We start from the raw sequence: 24,709 nt of genomic DNA, 5'->3' as shown, positions 1-24,709 counted from the left end.
TTGCATAAATGATCAAGATTCCCGAAGGGATGTAGATAACCGTCTTACTGACAACATTCAATTTCATTTTGCAGACCGTTTTACGCCAGGTAACATCAGCGATGCCATAAACAGCCTACCTAATAATAAATCGCCCGGCTGTGATGGGTCTTCCTTCAGAGGCCTTCAAACTCTGCCATCCGTTAATTTACATTTTGCTAGCTGCCCTATTCAATGCGTGCATAACTTCACCGGTTTCTTCCAGACTCCCTACTCTTAGTTCACTTGATACCATTAATCAAAAACAAGCTCAAAGGGATGCAGCTGACCCTGGCAACTACCGGCCGATTGCAATCACAACGATCGCATCGAAGATACTTGAGTGAGACTTCTCCCCTTTCTACACACCACTGACAACCAGTTCGGGTTTAAAGCAAACCACTCAACCGACACCTGCATCTACATACTGAAAGAATTGCTGAACTACTACCTATCATCAGCCTCTCCTGTTTTCCTTTGTTTTGTGAGAAAAGCATTTGACAGAGTAAACTACCTGAAGCTCTTCCTGAAGCTGCATAAAAGGGGCACACCCCTATATCTAATTGGCATTTTACATTGCTGGTTCTCCACACAGCAATTCTGTGTCAAATGGGGAAACGTATTATCTTACACCTTCGGCTCCCTAAACGGGCTTCGGCAAGGGGGCATTCTCTCTCCATACCTGTTTAATACGTACACAGATGCCTTGAACGTCAAACTGAACTCGCTCCCAATCGGATGCACTGTCAATGAAACAACCTCTGTTACGCCGACGATATGGTTCTGATTTCCCCATCAGTGCAAGGTCTCCAACGGCTCATCGAATTTGATATAATCTACAACGAAACCAAGACCCAGTGCATGTCGCTGCTCCCGAGATCGCTTAAGCATATTGCAGAACCTCAAATTTTCCTCGGAAACCATCGACTGGAATTTGTGCACGAATTTCCGTACTTGGGTAACATTACCACCCGACGACCTAAAAGATACGGCAGACATTGAACAGAGGCGTCGTAAACTATGTGCAGCGGGCAACATGATTGCAAGGAGGTTTGCCTTCTGTCACCGAGACGTGAAACTGCTGCTCTTCCGCTCGTACTGCTACAGTATCTATGGGTGTTCCCTCTGGACGAACTATACCCGAGAGACGATGCGACGCATCACTGTTGTGCACAATGACTGAGACGCCTCACAAACACTCCCCTCTACCACTAATCCGCCACACAGATGTTCATAGAAAACCACCTGGACAATTTAAAAATCATTGTTAGGCGAACAATGTCCAGCCTGGTAACCCAAGTGAGAAACAGCAGCAACTCGCTCATACAAAGCATCCTAAGGAGTGAAGCAAGAAGAAAATCAAAATTGTGGGAAAGATGGGAAAATGAGGCCTTTGTCCCCTAAAGGACTTAATCTCTGTATTGGCAAGATGTCATCTGCAGTTTTGTCATTATTACATTTATTGCTGATATTTTAATTTTTCATTATTACTGTGATTACTCTCAAGTTAAAGTTTTTTTTTTACATTTAACTTTATGTATTAAGCCCCTGGACCTGACTACTGTAACCACCTAAGGTCTCTAGTTGAAATTTGAGTTATATAATATATGCACCATCTGTTATTACTCTCAATGCATATTTTTTTTTTCTCACCAATATTACTACTGTTATTACCAGTATGATGATTACTAGCTTTTATGCTACCTCAGCTACCTTGTGGATAAGTGCCGATTATTCATTTTCTTTTTCTATTTTATCATGTCACATGTATCTAGATTGTGTTTGCTACTGTCTGTATTTTTGTATAAGCAATGTATATGGCCCCGAGCCGAAATAAAGCATATTATTATTATTATTATTATTATTATTATTATTATTCTTTGTCAGAAATGGAAAGAGAATAAAGGTGGGGGGGAGGGGGGGAGGGGGTGGGGGGTGTTGATGTTTAATACTGGAGAAACATTAAAGATTATACGAACCAGGAAACAGATACGAGGCAATCGTTTCTGAAATAATCATTGGCAAATTGGAAAAGCCACCGAACAGAATATTCAGAAAGCAATCTTGTTATGTGTTATCTGTTTAATAAGTCACTAATCTTCTAATAAACTGATATTAGAATATTCACACAGTTATCGGGAAAATAACACACTGTCAGCCTTCTCCTGTAAAACTATTTCATAACAAATTATGTTCTGAGAGAGAGAGAGAGAGAGAGAGAGAGAGAGAGAGAGAGAGAGAGAGAGAGAGAGAGAGAGAGACTTAAAAACAATAACTTTTAAATATTCATGATACGTCAGTTACAGCACGGTAGCAATGCTCACTCTTGAGAGAGTAGGATATCCTCCTCACCCCTCAAGTTGCTCTGTCGTTGCATCATTGGGAATTCCTTTGATGACTGAAAGCCATTAATAAATCCTTTAGCAGCAAGATTATTCTTCTCGTTGATCCGGAAGGATAAGAGGATGCCGGATGTCGAGGCTCGATCAAAGTTAGCCTTTAATGGTTTTTTTTTTATTACATTTTTTTTGGAAGAAGTAAGATGGCTTTGACGGGTGTTTTTGGAAATGTAATGCTTCTCACTTAGTGCCAAATGGTGTGATAAATTAAGAAGTCTCATCAATGCTTCTATCTTTAACGTCATATAATAAAATCTCCACAAAAAAATAATGGTTCGTTTTCATTGGTGTTTATACATTGCACCGTCTAGGACAGCTTAACATATGAACTAATTTTTTCTTACCGGTATTCTCGAGATTTATCGAGCAGGTCAAAATTGCAAATTATCCAAATTTCTCATTGCTTTCATGGTAATTTATTTGCTGTTGTTTTGAAAATGAAACTAAACTGGGGAATTCGGGAAATTTATATATTTATTAGTTTGTTGATTTATTTTTTTCTTTCTCAATAACTGATCTCTTCTTGTATCTTCTTTTACCCTCTGTTACATCTTTCAAATGAACGCCATATTTCATGAAAGTTTGAATATCAAGCTCTGCTGGATTGTCCCATGTGAATAGGGTTCACCTTTTTAATAATAATAATAATAATAATAATAATAATAATAATAATAATAATAATAATAATAATATAATAATAATAATAATAATAATAATAATAGGAATAATAATAATAATAATAATAATAATGATAATAATAATAATAATAATAATAATAATAATAATAATAATAATAATAATAATAATAAGAAGAAGAAGAAGAAGAAGAAGAAGAAGAAGCAAGAAAACAAGGGAGGAACTGAACGAGAAATACAAAGTACAAGAGAGGAGACTAAACAACACAATAGAAGATGTAAATAAGGCCAAAGCACATAAGATCCAACGGTACATGAACAGGAATAAGGGATACCAACGGAAAAAACTATTCGGAACCAACCAGAAAAGACTATACAGCCAACTAAGAGGGGAAGACAACCACCAAGAAATTCCTGAAGCCGAACCAAGTAAGAGACTCTGGGAAAACATATGGAGCAATCTGGTATCACACAACAAACATGCAACATGGCTCCAGGAAGCAAAGGGAGAAGAAACGGGAGGGAAGAATAAAACAAAGATTCACAGAGATCACGACAGACACAGTCAGACACCAACTAAAGAAAATGCCAAACTGGAAAGCCCCAGGTCCCGATGAAGTCCATGGATACTGGCTCAAAAACTTCAAGGCCCTACACCCACCGTGACCCACGAATAGCAGAACAACTCCAGCATTGTATCTCAAATCACCATGCACCCAAATGGATGACCACAGAAAGAACATCCTTAGTACAAAAAGACAAGAGTAAGGGAAATATAGCCCAGTAACTACAGGCCTATCACCTGCCTACCAATAATGTGGAAGTTACTAACAGGTATCATCAGTGAAAGGGCTATACAACTACCTAGAGGAGACAAACACCATCCCCCACCAACAGAAAGGCTGCAGAAGGAAGTCGTAGGGGCACAAAAGAAAAGGACCAGCTCCCTGATAGACAGAAAATGGATAATGCAAGAACAGTAGGAGAAGGAAAACCAACCTAACATGGCATGGAAAGACTATAAGAAAGCCTTCGACATGATACCACACACATGGCTAATAGAATGCCTGAAAATACATGGGGCAGAGGAAAACACATCAGCTTTCCTCAAAAATACAATGCGCAACTGGAATACAATACTTACAAGCTCTGGAATAAGACTAGCAGAGGTTAATATCAGGAGAGGGATTCCAGGGCGACTCACTGTCCCCACTACTCTTCGAAGTAGCCATGATTCCCATGACAAAAGTACTACAGAAGATGGATGCCGGGTACCAACTCAAGAAAAGAGGCAACAGAATCAACCATCTGATGTTCATGGACGACATCAGGCTGTATGGTAAGAAGCATCAAGGAAATAATACCCTAATCCAGACTGTAAGGATTGTATCTGGGGACATCAGGATAGAGTTTGGAATAGAAAAATGCGCCTTAGTCAACATACAAAAAGGCAAAGTAACAAGAACTGAAGGGATAAAGCTACCAGATGGGAGCAACATCAAACATATAGATGCGACTGGAAATACCTGGGAATAATGGAAGGAGGGGATATAAAACACCAAGAGATGAAGGACACGATCAGGAAAGAATATATGCAGAGACTCAAGGCGATACTCAAGTCAAGCTCACGCCGGAAATATGAAAAAAGCCATAACACATGGGCAGTTGCCAGTAATCAGATACAGCGCAGGAATAGTGGAATGGACGAAGGCAGAACTCGCAGCATAGATCAGAAAACCAGGAAACATATTGACAATACACAAAGCACCACACCCAAGAGCAAATACGGACAGACTATACATAAACACGAAAACGGAAGGAGGGGGAGAGGACTACTAAGTATAGAGGACTGCGTCAACATCGATAACAGACCACTGGGGCAATATCTGAAAACCAGTGAAGACGAGTGGCTAAAGAGTGCATGGGAAGAAGGACTAATAAAAGTAGATGAAGTCCCAGAAATATTCAAAGACAGGACAATGACAAACAGAACAGAGGACTGGCACAACAAACCAAGTTACGGACAATACAGAGACAGACTAAAGAACTAGCCAGCGATGACACGTGGCAATGGCTACAGAGAGGAGAGCTAAAGAAGGAAACTGAAGGAATGATAACAGCGGCACAAGATCAGGCCCTAAGAACCAGATATATTCAAAGAACGATAGACGGAAATAACATCTCTCCCATGTAGGAAGTGCAATACGAAAATGAAACAATAAACCACATAGCAAGTGAATGCCCGGCACTTGCACAGAACCAGTATAAAAAGAGGCATGATTCAGTGGCAAAAGCCCTCCACTGGAGCCTGTAATAAGTGGTACGAGCACCAACCTGAGGGAGTGATAGAAAACGATCAGGCAAAGATCCTCTGGGACTATGGTATCAGAACGGATAGGGTGATACGTGCAAATAGACCAGACGTGACGTTGATTGACAAAGTCAAGAAGAAAGTATCACTCATTGATGTTCGCAATACCATGGGACACCAGAGTTTGAAGAGAAAAAGAGAGGGAAAAAATGGATAAGTATCAAGATCTTGAAAATATAAATAAGAAGGATATGGGATATGCCAGTGGGAATTGTACCCATAATCATAGGAGCACTAGGCACGATCCCAAGGAATCTAGAAAAACTAGAGGCTGAAGTAGCTCCTAGAAACGGCGCACATAGTAAGAAAAGTGATGGACTCCTAAGGAGGCAGGATGTACCCTGGAACCCCGGAACCCACACTATTAAATACCAAATACCTACCCAGTCGAATTGGAGGACTGTGATAGAGCAAAAAAAAAAAAAATAATAATGATAATAATAATCAAGCCCTCCACTGGAGCCTGTGCAAGAAACACAGCTACCTGCAGTAATAAGTGGTACGAGCACCAACCTGAAGGAGTGATAGACTACGATCAGGCAAAGATCCTCTGGGACTATGATTTCAGAACAGAATTGAAGAGAAAGGAAGGGAAGAATCGGATAGGTATCAAGACCTCAAAAATAGAAATAAGAAGGATATGGGATATGCCACTGGAAATTGCACCCATAATCATAGGCACACTAGGCACGATCCCAAGATCCCTGAAAAGGAATCTAGAAAAACTAGGGGCTGAAGTAGCTCCAGGACTCATGCAGAAGAGTATGCTAATAGAAACAGCGCACATGATGAGAGAAGTGATGGACTCCTAAGGATGCAGGATACAACCCAGAACCCCACACTATAAAAATCACCGTCGAATTGGAAGAATGTGATAGACCAAAAAAAAAATAATATAATAATAATAGTAATATGTTTACATAACTAAAAGGTTTCTAGATCAAATGCAAACGAGGCTCAATAAGTGTCAGAATTCCTTGACTGGATTGTTCGTCCATCAGAAATTGAAAGTGTGTTTATTTTCAATTTAAAAGTATTTTTTAACTTTGCATCTCATTAAATTGGCATTTAGTGCAAATTCTTTGGAGTGAAGCATCAAACAGCCAGTGCAAAGTGACTGTAATTATATTTCCTAAAGAATTAAAGAATCTAACACAATAAACAACTACTTTTATTCTCTCTCTCTCTCTCTCTCTCTCTCTCTCTCTCTCTCTTCTCTCTCTCTCTCTCTGTCTTTTCTTGAGCTTTATGGCTTCCTCCGTCATTGTTTAGGGCAGTTTACTTTCATTGCATTCCTGTCCTTACTAGCGTTGATTTTCATCATTAAATTACATTTGATTGAATTGAAAATAAACAAACAAATAAATAAACAGAATAATAGATAAATATTAGAACGAATGCTTCAATGTAAGGTCAAGCGAAGGAACTCAGCTTCAAGGTATAAGAAGGTCATGACTGGATGCTTTATAGTACAGAGCGTTTAAACTCTGTTATTTTATAACTTTCAAATAATCTTTCTTCGGTCTACCGATTATGAATAATCGTTTTGAGGTATAGTTATACTTTTTTTACGTTCGCAGGTAGAGTATATATTATAGTCTGACGAACGTAAGTAGACAGAGAATAAGGGAATAAAAAAACTTCGGCAGGGAGGGATAAACGTAATTTCTCTAAAGCCAAATCCTGTTTCACGATCACCGTCGAAGAAGAAGAAGAAAAAGATGATGATGATGATGATGATGATGATGATGATGATGATGATGATGATGAAGAAGAAGAAGGGGAAGAAGAAATGATCGTTTTGAAAGAGTGAGGGTTGGAAAACCTCTTTTTTTTTTTTTTTTGCATAGTCTTTCTAGTGTCTTTTCCGCCATGTTTTTTTTTCTTTATTTTTTTACCAGGTATCAGAAACGCTGTAGTGTTTTTGAGCTAAGTTCTGTTTTGCCAGTTTTTTTTCTAGTGACTAGGATCATTATGAAAGAGTCAAAGTCAGAAAGCCTTGTTCCTCCTCGTAATTTTTATTTTTTTTTTCATTTTTTAGTTAGCGTTTTTTTCATTTACGTTTTGCCAGGTTTCTCTATGGCCATTAAGCGAACATCTAGGTTGTAGTATTTTTTTTTAACTTGTGGTTTGCTTTTCTGATAAGCTTCCCTATCCATTAAGAGAACAGCCAGATGCTCCGGCAGAGAGAAAGAAAGATGAAAGACGCAATTCGGAAAAATGCAGTATTTTGTCCCCTCTCCTTTGAACTAGACATTCGCTTCTGCTTTAACAAATCCCAAATTCGTAAGCAAAGGACGCATGTGTCCGATCAGACTATTGTTCTCTCTCTCTCTCTCTCTCTCTCTCTCTCTCTCTCTCTCTCTCTGTGTGTGTGTGTGTGTGTGTGTGTCTCTCTATATGACCATACCAAGTCATAGCTGGGACAAGACGTATAGATGAAATGGGCATCAGAAATTACTGTAATGCTGAAAACTTTTAACTAATGAATGAATATGAACACTTGATATACTTTTTAAAAAAAGTTGCAGGATGACAAGGTTTACGAACTTCAAGCTGATTATTTAAAGGAAAGTTGTAATGAAAGAAGGATGAAAGTGGTATCAGAGATGCTGTGATAATATACTCTTACATCTGAATCGCTTGCAAAGAATAAATGAATAATACATAAATTTTGATAAAATCTGAGATCATGCAATGTCAATTAAGGAACTGCTTACAAAGTTTATATAGTTTTTCAGTACCACAATTTTGTTGTAGAGTGATATTTTTTATATACACATGTATACATATGTATAATACACATTTGAATATATATGTATGCATACACACACATATGCATACATAAGTACCTATATATTTAGATAGATAGATATAGAAATAGTTTCCATCCACCATTTCAGAAAGTAATCGGAAGACATAAGGAAAATTATTAATTCCCGACACAAGTACACGAGCAATGGAGTTACAGAACGCCGAGTGTAGCCTCCCATGAACGCCAGACGCTTAAGGAAAGGGGCGCCGGTGTCCTCCGTCCCTGAGTCACACATTCCAGCGACACTTTGACCCCAATAACCGACCACCAGTTTGCGAGAGGATATCCAAAGGGTGTCTCGTGTTTATGGGCAGCAATTGAGGCCAAAAGCTGAATATATTCTTTTCGCGTGTGCAACGACGAGGGCCCCCATCCCTCCCTTTACGGCCACAATTATCAGAGATATGGGACAGATAACATTGATGTCGTTGCAGGAAATGGGACTTTGCTCTCAATCTCGTTATAGGCCAGTGTTCCCGTCGGGTGCTAGACCGACTTTCGACATTTCTGTCTACAGGCGAAAGAAACGATGTTAAAGTTTCGACTATATATATATATATATATATATATATATATATATATATATATATATATATATATGTATATATATATATATATATATATATATATATGATCATATATAGATATATATATATATATATATATATATAGATATATATATATATATATATATATATATATATATATATATATATATATATATATATATATATATATACACGTATATATCTACATATATATATATATATATATATATATATATATATATATATATATATACATATATATATATACTATATATATATATATATATATATATATATATATATATATATATACTATAAAACTGACTAAAGCTTCTCTTCCTGTCCTAGTAACATTAATAAAAAGGGTAAAAAAGCAAGGATATCGATAAAAAAAAATCGCACATCATGACCATCAACAAGACAACAAGATACATCATAAACATAATGACAAATAATCATACACAACTTTGAGAAATTTCCGTATCTAGGGCAATTATCAACGAAGGAGAAAACGTATTAAATGTCATTAAAGGAACAGTGGTCTAATGATACTGACCCACCCATCATGGCTCCAATTGCTGAGAATGCGACTGAAGTAGGTAGACCCTTGTCTGTTCGATGTGTCCGTCACGTCTTGTGCTCTGAATGCGTTTAAGTGAGGGACGGTTTTGATGGAGTCCGTAGCTAGAAAGGGACGTGAATAAATAATTTTTCTGGTTAAGCAACTTATATATATAAGTTGCTTAACCGTATCTAGGGCAATTATCAACGAAGGAGAAAACGTATTAAATGTCATTAAAAGGAGAAAAGTGGTCTAATGATACTGACCCACCCATCATGGCTCCAATTGCTGAGAATGCGACTGAAGTAGGTAGACCCTTGTCTGTTCGATGTGTCCGTCACGTCTTGTGCTCTGAATGCGTTTAAGTGAGGGACGGTTTTGATGGAGTCCGTAGCTAGAAAGGGACGTGAATAAATAATTTTTTCTGGTTAAGCAAACTTATATATATATATATATATATATATATATATATATATATATATATATATATATATACATATATATATATGTATGTATGTATGTATGTATGTTATTGTATATATGTATTCATGTACACCATACTGAATTTATTGCAGTAATATAGAACTCGCTTTAAAGTTCATTTTCGATATGTTAGGTTTAATATATATATATATATATATATATATATATATATATATATATATATATATATATATATATATATATATATATATATATATAGTGTGTGTGTGTGTGTACTGGTCATCTTCTTAGACACGAACACATGGTAATTTAATTGTATTCCACATAGGAAATTGAACAGAATTTTCCTTATAAAATTGCCCAACAACTTCGTCCTCCAATGGACCTCTCTCTCTCTCTCTCTCTCTCTCTCTCTCTCTCTGTATATATAAACGAATATACATTGAGGCTCGTGAAGGAATTAAGTGGAATATTCATATATTGTGAACCTCCATATTGGTACATTCAAGCGATTGCACACGAAGGCCAACAGGCAGCTGGGGCAGATGTAAAAGGTATTTCAAATGACGCTCAGTGGAATGGAAAACGAATGGAACAGACTGTTCCAGGAATGCAGAAATTCGTTAACTGTTATTTCTATCAATTGTTCTGGGAACGCGGAATACCGAAAGAAATCTTCAATGATTTATCAATAATTTTACTGAGATATTTTCTTTACAATGCTTGTTGGAGAAGACCTAATTTAATTGGATGTACGTTTGTGAAGCTTGAATGACGCAATGCATTATTACATTATGGAAAAACCTATTTACCTACACATGTTATTAGTGGTATGGAAGAATATGTCATCAATCACATCGAGTGACATTAACATACTTTAGTCATTAAAACCCATGAATTTTGGACTTTAATTGGCTTGAAAGTATTGATGAATCGTCTGCACGTATATCCATCATATGCAGTTAAATAATATTATATACTAAAGTACTAAGTAATTTTTTAATTTTACTTGTTTTCTGTGCGTACCTATATACGCTCTCTTTAAGTCGTACATTTTCTTTTGCAAAACTAATAGTTGAATAGCATGGCAAAATCCTTCAGTTTCAGCTAGAATGTAACCTATAGGACTAATACTTCTTTTGGCAAAGAACAAAAAATTGCAGCTATTCTATCATTACAGCGTGAAGTAATCGACACTTCCAGAACACACTAACCAGAAACTGAACATGAAAATAATCTTTGCCAAAGTCGCTGAAACACCGACATATCTTTTATTGCATTAGATATAAGAAAAGCAAGACATTAAATCAAATCTAAAAAACTGAATTCAAGTATACTAAGGATTTCATCCAATAAAAGTGTATGTTTATACAATAAAAGTCTACTATAAACACTAATAGAATAGCAAAGTACGTGTAAAGTATACTAATAAAAAAATTAGAAATGAACTCAGCCAATACAGTAGGCAATGTACCCCCAAGAACCCATGAAATGAATATGGAAAACTGGACACAAAATTTGGCACAAGGACATCCCACCAAAGACAGAGAACTCGTTCAAAAATACGGAAACCTTTTCTGTTCCTCTGTTCAGATTTAAAATTCCTCTCTTTCATTATAAAGACTTAACTTACAGGATTTCTTTGCGGTCATGCAGTGCTGACCATTCTTTATCAACGTAGAGAGAGAGAGAGAGAGAGAGAGAGAGAGAGAGAGAGAGAGAGAGAGAGAGAGGTGGGAAGGGGTTAGGGGGAGGGGGAAGATTTGGTACAAGACTAAAGTTGGGGAATTCTTTGAAGGTCCTCCTCGAACTGAAATGAAAATAGTTAGATAAGGATTTTCATTGCCTCTTGATCAAGGAATTGAACATAAAGAGTCTCTCTCTCTCTCTCTCTCTCTCTCTCTCTCTCTCTCTCTCTCTCTCTCTCTCTCGGTAAAGATCGAGTTGAGATATTTTATAAAAGTTGACATTTTATCTTTTGTAAAAGACGACTCTTCTTCTTCAATGAGAATCGTTAAGAGCAGACAGAGAGGGAAAGAGAGCCATTCTCTCTATCATTGTTGGCTGGAATTTCACGGTAAGATTTAATGTGAGTATGTTTTCTGAAAAGTGTAAATGTTGAGACGAATAAACGTGATAGATTCTGTTAAATGTAAAAGCATTATTTATGAATAGATGTTTACCCTATATCATTTACAAACTTCTGATGAATCTTGAAATTCTTATTTACTGAATGATTCCCAGTTGTATTTGTAGCTTTGTATGCTATATGAATTAAAATCTGAAATGGTACTCACATCCAACAACGCATAATCAATTATATTGTTGTTTAGTTACTCTTGATAGATTTCGATTGTTTTACTGCATTCTCTTCTACTTACATATATTATCACATTGATGCGTTTATTTATTTTCCCATTGGTTTGTAAAATACATAACAGCTTACTTCGTGAACCAAGATGAAAGACTTTTTCGATACAAAGAGAAAGAAAATTGTTATTGGAGACCACAGAAGACTTAAAAATGACCCAAGAAATTATTTAATATGGAGCCCAGTAAGTGAATTCAACCGTTTTCCTGGAAAAGATAAAAAGTGTCCTATGAAAAAGGAAGGCAAATATTTTCCACACGTTACAAAAACGTCATCGTGGTAGAGGAAAATAATAATAATAATAATAATAATAATAATAATAATAATAATAATAATAATAATAATAATAATACACAAAGCACTACACCCAAGAGCAAATACGGACAGACTATACATAACACGAAAGGAAGGAGGGAGAGGACTACTAAGTATTGAGGACTGCGTCAACATCGAAAACAGAGCACTGGGGCAATATCTGAAAACCAGTGAAGACGAGTGGCTAAAAGAGTGCATGGGAAGAAGGACTAATAAAAGTAGACGAAGACCCAAATAATACAGAGACAGGAGAAAGACAGACAGAACAGAGGACTGGCACAACAAACCAATGTACGGGCAATACATGAGACAGACTGAAGAACTAGCCAGCGATGACAATTGGCAATGGCTACAGAGGGGAGAACTAAAGATGGAAACTGAAGGGATGATAACAGCGGCACAAGATCAGGCCCTAAGAATCAGATATGTTCAAAGAACGATAGACGGAAATAACATCTCTCCCATATGTAGGAAGTGCAATACGAAAAATGAAACCATAAACCACATAGCAAGTGATGCCCGGCCACTTGCACAGAACCAGTACAAAATGAGGCATGACTCAGTGGCAAAAGCCCTCCACTGGAGCCTGTGCAAGAAACATCAGCTACCTTGCAGTAATAAGTGGTACGAGCACCAACCTGAAGGAGTGGATAGAAAACGATCAGGCAAAGATCCTCTGGGACTATGTTATCAGAACGGATAGCGTGATACGTGCAAACAGACCAGACGTGACGTTGATTGACAAAGTCAAGAAGAAAGTATCGCTCATTGATGTCGCAATACCATGGGACACCAGAGTTGAAGAGAAAAGAGAGGGAAAAAATGGATAAGTATCAAGATCTGAAAATAGAAATAAAGAAGGCTATGGGATATGCCAGTGGAAATCGTACCCATAATCATAGGAGCACTAGGCACGATCCCAAGATCCCTGAAAAGGAATCTAGAAAAACTGGAGGCTGAAGTAGCTCCAGGACTCATGCAGAAGAGTGTGATCCTAGAAAACGGCACACATAGTAAGAAAAGTGATGGACTCCTAAGAAGGCACGATGCAACCCGGAACCCCACACTATAAATACCACCCAGTCCAATTGGAGGACTGTGATAGAAAAAAAAAATAATAATAATAATAGTAATAATATTATCCTTTATTTCAGTCTACGAAGAGAGAGAGAGAGAGAGAGAGAGAGAGAGAGAGAGAGTGCTCTCGATACAGAAACTTATGTGACGTCTAGAATATTCCTTATTATGTAGCGATATGACGATATGAAGCGAATGAACTTTTGTCCATATTTATAAATCAAAATTTAATGTAAATTTATAATTTAGAGGAAATCTAAAATGAGGCATTCCATAGATAAGCACTCAGGGGACATTCATCTTTTATTCAGTATAACCACCGAGTACATGTTTGTGCGTTACAAACATAAAGTATCTTTATAGCGTATTTTATTTCAATGATCATTTCCAAGTCGGGCACATCTTGAAGTCTTATTTAGAAATATGAACAGAATTACATATAATTACCCTGATGTTAAAACGTCCATTTGGTCTCGTTTTTGTTGTAGAGTTTTAGGTAATTCAACTGTTGTTATTTTTTTATTGTATTTTGATGCAACAAAAATTAGTAGATATTTTAACTCTTTATTGTCAACTCCTAAATCTTTCACCAGCCTTTAAAAGTTTCCTCTTAAACACAGTTTTCTCACAAAAAAGGTAAGGACGACACACTAACAAATTTGGCAGCAGTTCCCCCTCAATTATCCAGAAAGACTTTGCTGTCAGTGTCAAAGACACATCAAGAGCAATCTCCACCAATCCTCTTTGGGAGAAATGACACCGGACCTGTTATCTCCCGTTGCTTAGAGGACAGGATTTGTTGGGACGTAAAGAGATTTCTGTTAAGCGTCTCTCTCTCTCTCTCTCCCTCTCTCTCCCTCTCTCTCTCTCTCTCTCTCTCTCTCTCTTCTATGCTTTCTCTTTTGATCCTACGTATTTCTGTCACCAAATTGTTTGGAGCTTTACGTCCATTCCCTCACCCCTTCTCTCTCTCTCTCTCTCTCTCTCTCTCTCTCTCTCTCTCTCTCTCTCTCTCTCTCTCTCTCTCTTTCTCTCTTTGTAGTCTTTCATAACATTTCCAATCTTTAAATTAAAGGGCTGTTGTATTACTTGGTATCACAGAAGTATTTTGTTATATTCAACTCCAAATAATGATCATCACGGGAAGAAAGCCGCTTTCCAACTGAAAGTGGAAAGCCATGAAAGTTATGTAAACTAAGCCAAAGGTTGTTAAATTTTTTAAAATTTTTGTTATTAAATGTGCTTCAGAACTTTGTTACAGCGTGCAGGGCTTGTTTGCATAAAGGAATATTCAAATATCTGAGAAGTTGAACTAAAAAGAATGTCCCGTGCAACGACGAAAGGTACTTCCTGCGATAACAGAATTTCCACTCCCCTTCTAGGCTGATTTCTTGCTAAGTGAATATAGTAATACAGGTGGTAAGTGCGCTCACACATACATACACACACATAAAACGTTATCCTAACTCCTACGAGGGTCTCTTCAAGCCATTTTTGAGTTCACTTTGGACGGAAGAATGTAATGTTGTCGGTTGTCTGTTACTTAAATAGGGATTGCCTTAAGCCTGCGAGGTACGTTTGCCTTCAGAAGTGCCGTAATGACGACTGTCATAGAGACTACAGCTTTACTGACAAATCAAAATGATTTGTCAGTAAAGCTGACAAATGATCGCTGCGAGGGATAAAGAGAAAGGCCCCAACTAGAAATTAACAGAGGTATAAGCAATGTTAACATTGTACCTGTGGTCTGCATTCTACATTAATATACGATTTTCTTTCCGATGAAATTTTCTTACGGACGAACTAAGAGAAATATTGAAATGCGATGTATATAATCATAAACAAGTAAATCTTTATTTTCTTTGGAAATGGGTTAATAGTATGCCTTATATATTCTAATATCAAAATAACAGCGGTCTTATCTCTTCCAATGATATTTTGAGTTCATGAAAAGAAAAAATGAAAAAGACCGAAGCATAATCCACAGGATTAAAGAGGAAATCCTTACAAGACTCGGAAAGGGATCGTCTCTCTCACACCCACCGCTGACAGATATTTCTTTAACGACGGAGCTGAGCGGGAGAGTGTCAAGAGGAATTCAGGCTGAGTAAGGGTTTTCTGACGCGGGGGGCGGGGGGTGGGGGAGTGGGTCCTTGTTTGTGTATGCAGAATGAAGGAGGGGTTGGGGGTGGGACTGACCTAGGGCTAGCGGGAGGGAGGGGGAAGGGTGGATCAGAAATGAAAAGCATTAAAAGTCGTTTTACAAAAGAAAATATGTTTATTATGAATAGAGGGGTGGTTTGTGGTTTTATGAAATAAAATGATGGTTTTTTGTTGGGAATAATATATATATAAATAATGTTATATATTTTTGGAATAAGTATGGATATTATATATATAGATATATATAAATACATATATAATAAGAATATATATAAGAGATAGATATAATATATTATACAGATATATATATATATATATAGATATATATATATATATATATATATATATATATATATATATTTGTATATTATATATATGTATACTATATTATATATATATATATTTTTTATATATATATATATATATATGTATATATATATATATATATATATATATATTATATATATATATATATATATATATAGGCATATGAACGTATATTTAATGCTAAGAAAACCTTGCGAGCTTAAACCCCAACGTAATCTGTCTAAAAACTCATAAAATTATTTGATCGATAACAGGAGCTCTGTCAAGATTTCCAATGAGATAAATGCATTTGGCAAACTCCTCCAGGGCTGTTCCGGGGGGAGAAATTTGGTAAAATACTTTATATGAGGATTTTTTTTTTTTTTTTTTTTTTTTTTTTTTTTTTTTTTTTTTTTTTTTTTTTTTTTTTTGTTTTTTTTTTTTTTTTTTTTTTTTTTTTTTTTTTTTTTTTTTTTTTTTTTTTTTTTTTTTTTTTTTTTTTTTTTTTTTTTTTTTTTTTTTTTTTTTTTTTTTTTTTTTTTTTTTTTTTTTTTTTTTTTTTTTTTTTTTTTTTTTTTTTTTTTTTTTTCGGTATATGGACTCTGCTTCGAAACTCCGAAATAATGAATACAACTGTATTTGAACGCACCCGCATGAGCGGGAATACTTTATTCTCCGGCTGGCATTCGTGTTTCAGTAGCCTTGAATAGAACATGAAGTTTATTGGATAATAAAAATGAGTTAGTAACGAGAGAGTATATTTTGCAGAGGTAGGAAGGAATTTTAAAGGAATTTTTAAAAGCATTAAACTTTTTATAGATAAACGTTCCCAGACGGAGCAGATACAAAACTTTCCAAAAAAACCGATAACCCTCCGATGAGACCATTAGTGGTTTATATTCCAAGAGAAAAATTATGCAGAAATTGTATCAACTAAAAATGGATAAAGGAAAACATACACAAGAGACAAATACATTAAAGATTATGTCTTTCAATCAAGGTGAAGATTTTTTTTAGGTTCAACCTTTTCACTCGGCATGAAATCCTAATTTCTTGGAAGACTTCGTATTGTAATCATAAAACAACATAAATTTAAAATTACACAAGACCCGAAAAGAGATTAATGATGTACCGTGTATTATATTTGTTTTGTAATAAAATCAAGCAGTTTTGACTTTCTCGGTTGAGACAGACAGAAATATAAGTACCATTGCTACATAATATTTGTTGAACAGCAGGAAGAGAGAGAGAGAGAGAGAGAGAGAGAGAGAGAGAGAGAGAGAGAGAGAGAGAGAGAGAGATAAACACGAAGATTTGTTGAATACTTGAATACTTCGAATGAGACAGACAGAAATAATGAAATTCATGGCTACATGATAGTCATCATCAAACAAAAGGAAGAGAGCGAGAAAGAGAGTCGGGAAAAGGGACAAATACCAATATATTTATTGCTATAATGATAATCATAAAACAACATGAAGAGAGAGAGAGAGAGAGGCCAAGAAACAAGAAGATTTGTAATACACAAGCGACAAGCATATAGTATATTTCAAGGGATGATATATTCCTCAGAAAAAGGAAGACTCTGAACGAACTTGACATAAAAACTGAGTCAAGTACGAGTTGAAGGGACAGGTGAATGACAGGCCCTCACGTAAGAAGACTCCGGCAAAAAGGGAGACTACATATTAGATGCTAAACTTCATATCATAAATAAAATAGGACTTTTCTTTGTTCCTTATGATTCTTAACCAAAATCGACTTTGATTCAGTACGAGGTGGAAAGGGCACAGTAATGCTTCCTGTCACTAGTCTTGAAGGAAGCGAGAAGTCAATTTTGGTAAGAGCAAAGAAAGGATAGGAAGATGTAAGGATTATGGAGGCAAATATAGGAGGAATCCTAATCCTGGTAGTAGCGGTAGAGACATTTACTAACCAGCTAAGATCTTGTCCCCGTTACTTGGAACCATCTCCGATTCTCATATATATAATTCTCTAGATTTAGTTGATAAATTATACAAAATTGCTCTTTGCCCTACTGATAGATTCGTTAGTTTTGACGTATGTTCTCTTTTTACTAAAGTCCCTATAGACTCCTATTTTAGAATATCTTAGCAATAACTAACTAGCATGAACTAATCACATGAATTACCTCTACCTATAAGTCACATTATTTCACTCACGAGTTTGTGCATTTGTGATTGTAAGTTTATATTCAATGGTGAATTTTATCAACAAATTTTTGGCATGGCAATGGGAAATCCTTTATCACCATTGCTCTCAAACCTGTATATGGAATTCTTCGAAACACGCTACTTACCTAATATCATTCATATTCCTGTAAAGTGGTATCGTTACGTTGATGATTGTTTAGCTGTTCTTCCTGTCGGTATTGAGTAAATGATTTACTCTCTAAATTAAATAACCAGGTACCATTCGATTAAGTTTACTCTAGAATTAGAAAAAGACAATTGCCTCCCTTTCTTAGGACGTTTTGACTACATAGAGAACCATTTCAATGTAAATTCAGTATTTATAGGAAACCGACTAAACAACTTAACTTATGTTCATTTCTTCTCACAGGCCACCATCTTAATATAAAAAAAATATCAATTTTTTTTTTTTTCCTCTATGTTTTTACGAGCATTGCGGAATTGTCAGTCCACACAATATTTGGATCAAGAAATTGAATACATAAGAAAAATAGGGAAAAGATTTATGCTATCCTTCACATATATTAGACATTTGTTATAATAAAGCCCACAAAAAGTTTTATACTGAAAACAACACACAGAAAGAAAATTCTAAGAACATTCTCAGTTTGCCTTATTTTAACGGATTTGAAACCATTAAAACCATTGTTAAAAAGCTTTCAATGTCAACCTTGCTTCTTCCTATAATAACACACTAAAAAGAATGTTAATAAAAAATGGCCCCAGAGAAAGCAAACAACATAATATATAAAATTCCATGTATGGATTGTCCCTCATTCTATCTCGGACAGTCTAGCAAGGGCTTAGAAGTAAGGCTTAAGCCAGCATAAATACTCTGTAAAAAACTGGGAAACAAAAACAAAAATCTAATGCATTATTTATTCATTTAAGTGAAAACAACCACCGAATTAATTGGATTGACAGTTCAGTAATTGCACGGTCAAGAGATGTCTTATCACGAAATCTTTTAGAATCTGCTTTAATACAACTTACTTTTCATTGTAATTTCAATGTTAGTCGTGGCCTTTTTCATTTAGACCCTTGTATCTGTAACATGTTTAAGAATGACCTCAAATATAATTACTGACTTAAATAAAAATCAGTTGCCTTAGAGTTATTAAAATTTTTTTTTATTGTAATGTATGTCTGTCATGTTTTGTGAATATGGTTTTGTTTACCGGGTTCCGTTTAGCTGTCACCTATAATCCTGTAATTGTCTGGAGATTGTATCTGAGATGATTGTCTTAAACCTTTATTGCACCCTTTGTTTATGCTTTGGTTTGGGAAGGTTTCTTATCTTCCAGGTGTGTCGGATTCTAGGCACTAATCCTTTTATAAATCCTATCTGTCAGTTATACGAACCTTCTTGTATTGTCCTTTTCTCGTATTTTTGTCAGTAACTGCTTCAGTAAAGGCTTTTAAGCCGAAAGATCTCGCAGACTCCTTCATTTATTTTTCCTTCGTGGCATTTATCTTTATAGGATTTATCACGTTTCCTAACTTTCGTGATTCTGTTATACATATATACATATATATATATAGATATATATATATATATATATATATATATATTGTATATCTATATATATATATATATATATATAGCATATATATATTTATATGGAGATATATATATATATACATATATATATATATATATATATATATATATATATATGTATATATACAGACATTTATATTCATTAACAACGAATGCCCTTTAATATCCAATTCGCACTGCGGTAAAGGCGTCACTGAAGTCCTGATTTCTCCTCTGTGCGCTGGTGCGAATCCTAGAGAGGGCGAAATTATTATCAACTAAAAAAATTTCCCATTTGGTTAACATTTATGAAACTATATTTAATTCCGAGGTAGAGCGAATTGGACATTAAAGACATTGGTAGCTTAATGCATCTATATATATATATATATATATATATATATATATATATATATCACACACATATATATATATATATATATATATATATATATATATATATATAGGATATATATATATATATATATATATATATATATATATATGTATATCTATATCTATATATATATATGCTATATATAGATATATATATATATAGTATATATATATATATATATATATATATATATATATACATATATATATATATATATATATATATAATATATAGGATATATATATATATATATATATATATATAGTATATATATATATATATATATATATATATATATATATATATATATATATATATATATATATATATATATATATGCATAAGTCAAAGCGGGTAGAGGTACCCCTGCTTATCACGATCACAGGAACAGACAGACACTAATGACTTTCATTACAAGATGACCTTAATTCTTTATAAAGTACCCATTAGTTCATCTACGAAAATGTGAAAAAAACAGAGGTTTTACTGAGGAATAGGGAAGATAGAGACTGAATAGTAATGCAAGAAAGAAGAGGCTCGGTTATAAAACAGGCAGAAAAGTTTAAATACTTAGGATCTACTTTAAGTCAAGAGGGAAGATGTGAGGCTGAATTTGATAGTAGGATAAAAGCTCCATGGGGGAAGTAGGGAAAGGTAGCTGGAGTAGCATGTGATAAGAAAATGCCAATCAAGCTAAAAGTCAAGATCTATAACACAGTCATAAGACCAGTGTTAATGTATTGTAGCAGAAACATGGGCTCTAAGAAGAAACGAGAAGAGATGAGAATGCTAAGGTGTATTATGGGAATATCACTGCTTGAGAGATTTAAAAATGATAAAATAAGAAGGGCAGGCTAAGTAAAGATTACAGAGGTGATAAGAGAGTCACGACTGAGATGATATGGGCATGTGTTGAGGGTGGGTGACGAGGAGGGGGTGAAGAAGCCTATGGAGGAACCTGTTAGAGGAAGAAGATAGAGAGGGAGACAGAGGATTAGATGTCGAGATAAAGTGAAGTAAGATATGGAGAGAAGAGGTTGGTGGAGGTTGATGCCTTTACAGAAACAGAGGAGAAGGCGCATCAGGCAACCGACCCCATAATATAAGGACAATTTAGGGAAGAAAGACTGACTAGTAAAATATAAAAACAGGCATGAAGATAAATATATTTTATATGCATATATAAATATGTATATATATACATTATATGTACACACACACACACACACACACACACATATATATATATATATATATAATATATATATATATATATACATATATATATATACATATACACAAACGCATATCCATTGATGCATGCTCTCTTGTTCACTTGAAAAACGTTTACGATAAATGAGGAAAATTATCAAATGAAATCATTTTGTTACAGCTATGGAAACGTTGAGACTGGAGATATTTTTAATTACTCGATATTTGCTTACGTTTCGAGATTTAATTCCGTGATTTTCCTTTACGGGTAAAGGGAATAAGCTAAAATAAACAGGTAAAAACTTCTTATATAATTATACTGGGCCTTGGGAATATTATGGAAGTTAAAGCAATTATCCCTCTGATATATAAATAATACACCGGAACATCAAAGAACATTCTCTCTCTCTCTCTCTCTCTCTCTCTCTCTTGCTTCTTTATTATCACTTTTATTTTTCTATATCGTTTTGCATGTTTAATTGTTAGTCTACTATTTAGAAATATAAATAAATGCTTCGTGGATTTGTCAGCTGTCAAACATTATTGTTTATTTACTACTTATGTTTGCTATTCAAGAATAGACATCCACTGACTATCTCTCTCTCTCTCTCTCTCTCTCTCTCTCTCTCTCTCTCTCTCTCTCTCTCTCTGAAAAAGACAGAGAATGTGGAGGATATAAGTTCATTTTGACGAGCATTGTGAGGTTCAGTTCAAAAAGCTTCAAAATACTTCGGCACAGGGGCAGACTACATTTGATTACTGCTGTAGGTCTTAAGAGAATCCGATTACAAAGAGTTGATGGGTAAACAGGGTCGGTGTATCCAGAGCACAGGATTATTGTGTTGTGGGGTTAAAAATACCGTACAAAACACAAATAGCCACACGGGGAACACACAGTTGTAATTCCTACCATAAACGTTCACAAACCTTACAGCGGGTAGACAAAAATGTGTAATTAGCTTAAAAAGCAAGGCAAGAGAATTTCACTGAAGAAGAGAACATGAAAAGGTTCCATCATTAACTTTAACAGAACATGGCTATTATGTTATACAAATATAAAACATGAAAGTAAAAAATCGAAATTAATGTTTTATTTCACCTCGCTACCATTACAAAGATCTCTTATCCGTATCAGAATTTTAAGTGCCAATTGGGATTGGGCACATAACAACTTTGTGCATATTCTGTGTACATCCCTTTCTCGTTAGCTGAAGTAACAAAATAACAATGATTTCATCGACTAAGAATTATTGACAAATTCAAAGGTATGATAATAAACTGCGTTTTTGACGAGATCTCCTTTCCTGCTAAGCAAGGAAATAAAAGGAAAAACCGATGTTTTTTTTCTTATGCTATAACAAAACACCTACAAAGGTATATTCCAGTACCTAGAACCAAGCCGTATTTGAATATAAAACCAAACGACTGAAATTACTTTCCCTTTTTATTTTGTGTAATGAAATGGATTAAGAGTTTTTATTCATTTTTTCAAATTCTTAAAGAAACTGGAAATGAGATGTTTGCACACAGGGCTTTACGTAAAAATACTGCCAGTAATTACCTTGTATTTCCCTTCGGAAGGGAATTTAATTAACAAAGCTAACATAGCGTGATTTGCTTAATTGTACAAAGGTAATTAAAGGAAGGTCCTTAATCAGAGTTGGAGAGAGAGAGAGAGAGAGAGAGAGAGAGAGAGAGAGAGAGACCGACAGACAGACAGAGAGAGTATGCATTAAAATTAAAATAATAAAATAAATAATAAAATCGTTTAAAAGCAAAATAAACAAAATTGAAATAAATCAGGTTAAGAATCAGAAAATAGCATTGTTCACGTCTTTATAGGAACCTACAGAGACAAGTAGTCTGATAGTTATTAAGCCGGGAAAATATAGCTTTAATAGTTTTCTGTTATTGCAGGACATAATTGCTTATGAAAAAATGGATCTGAGATTTCAACAGTTGTAATTTTATAGGGAAACCTACAAAAGAAAGAAAATCACATATCAACTGCGATTCACAACACAGAATTCGCAGAATGGTAATCGGTCTGGACGAGAAGGCGGACTTGAAAAGGGAATATGGAAGGAAGAAAATAAATTACATCAAAAGGCTCTTTGATCCCTTGGTCGCCAGTAGAGGAGAGGTAAGCAGTAATAATCATAATTTCCAAGGACGAAGAAAATGAGAAACTGAGGGAAACTAAAGTACAGGACAGAACAAAATGCTGTACGTGACTGCTTCAGGCAGCAGTTATTCCCGTAGCAGACTTCAAATGAATGGACATAACAAGGCTCGCACTACCCGGATGATACGAATAATATTCGATGGCTTCATTCACATTTTGCACGCAGCTTCCGATATTTGTTAAGAAATGATATGTAATTGCTACAGCGAGATTGTGCAGTTCCTTCTATTAAAAAAAGCAAAAACTAACTCACATTAACGTCATCGGCGTTTGGATTGCATCTTTCCGTTTTCAAAGAAACATTGCGTGCTACCCTCTAGCGGGTAATCTTACGAACCTATAATAGAAACGAATCTCGAACAAAGGAGACGTGAGTGGGGAGATATAATCTGCTTGAGGAAGGATCAGTGTCAGGTGAACAGGTAAACGTTTTTCATCGTAAATATCAAAAGGAATTGGTCACGAAGATTTAGCGGGAAAAGGTATGTTTGGATTTCCCATGATGCACGTTAAATGAGAGAGAGAGAGAGAGAGAGAGAGAGAGAGAGAGAGAGAGAGAGAGAGAGAGAGAATAATAATGAAGTACGAGTCAACAATCCATTCGTTATTTGGTCTATACATTTGAAAAAATAACATTTGAAGTGGTTTTGGCATGAAGTTTTTTTCTTTTTTTTTGAGCGAGCAATGTTTATGATATAGGTTTCCCTTTTCTTATCAAATGTTTAGGAACACATTTCATCATCTTATGAATGAAATGAACAAGTGGGTTTCCTGTTAATACTGATTGGCGGGTTGCTGATGATTACTACCTGGCTATAGGGTCCTACAGGTGTCTTCTTTTATAAATGCTCTGTGAATTCCCGATGCATCTTTGTCAGTCACTTCTTGATTGTAAATGCTGATTACTGTGGTCAATTTTGGTATTCCATTTTCACGTCATTACTTATTCAGAAGAGCAGTTCCACATTTATTCAAGTAAACAAATTGCCATTCTTTATTACTGATTTCGAGTAACTAGCATCGACAAGGAACGCTGAAATGACCGTTTGCACAAACGTGAACGAAGCAACAGTAACGTTTTACATTATGGAAGCTTTTGTGAATGATTGTTTGTTTGCCTGACTGTCTGACGGTAAAT

This window comes from Macrobrachium nipponense, chromosome 7 (genome assembly GCF_015104395.2).
Source record: "Macrobrachium nipponense isolate FS-2020 chromosome 7, ASM1510439v2, whole genome shotgun sequence".
Taxonomy (NCBI): Eukaryota; Metazoa; Arthropoda; class Malacostraca; order Decapoda; family Palaemonidae; genus Macrobrachium; species Macrobrachium nipponense.
Note: the sequence above shows the minus strand (reverse complement) of the source record.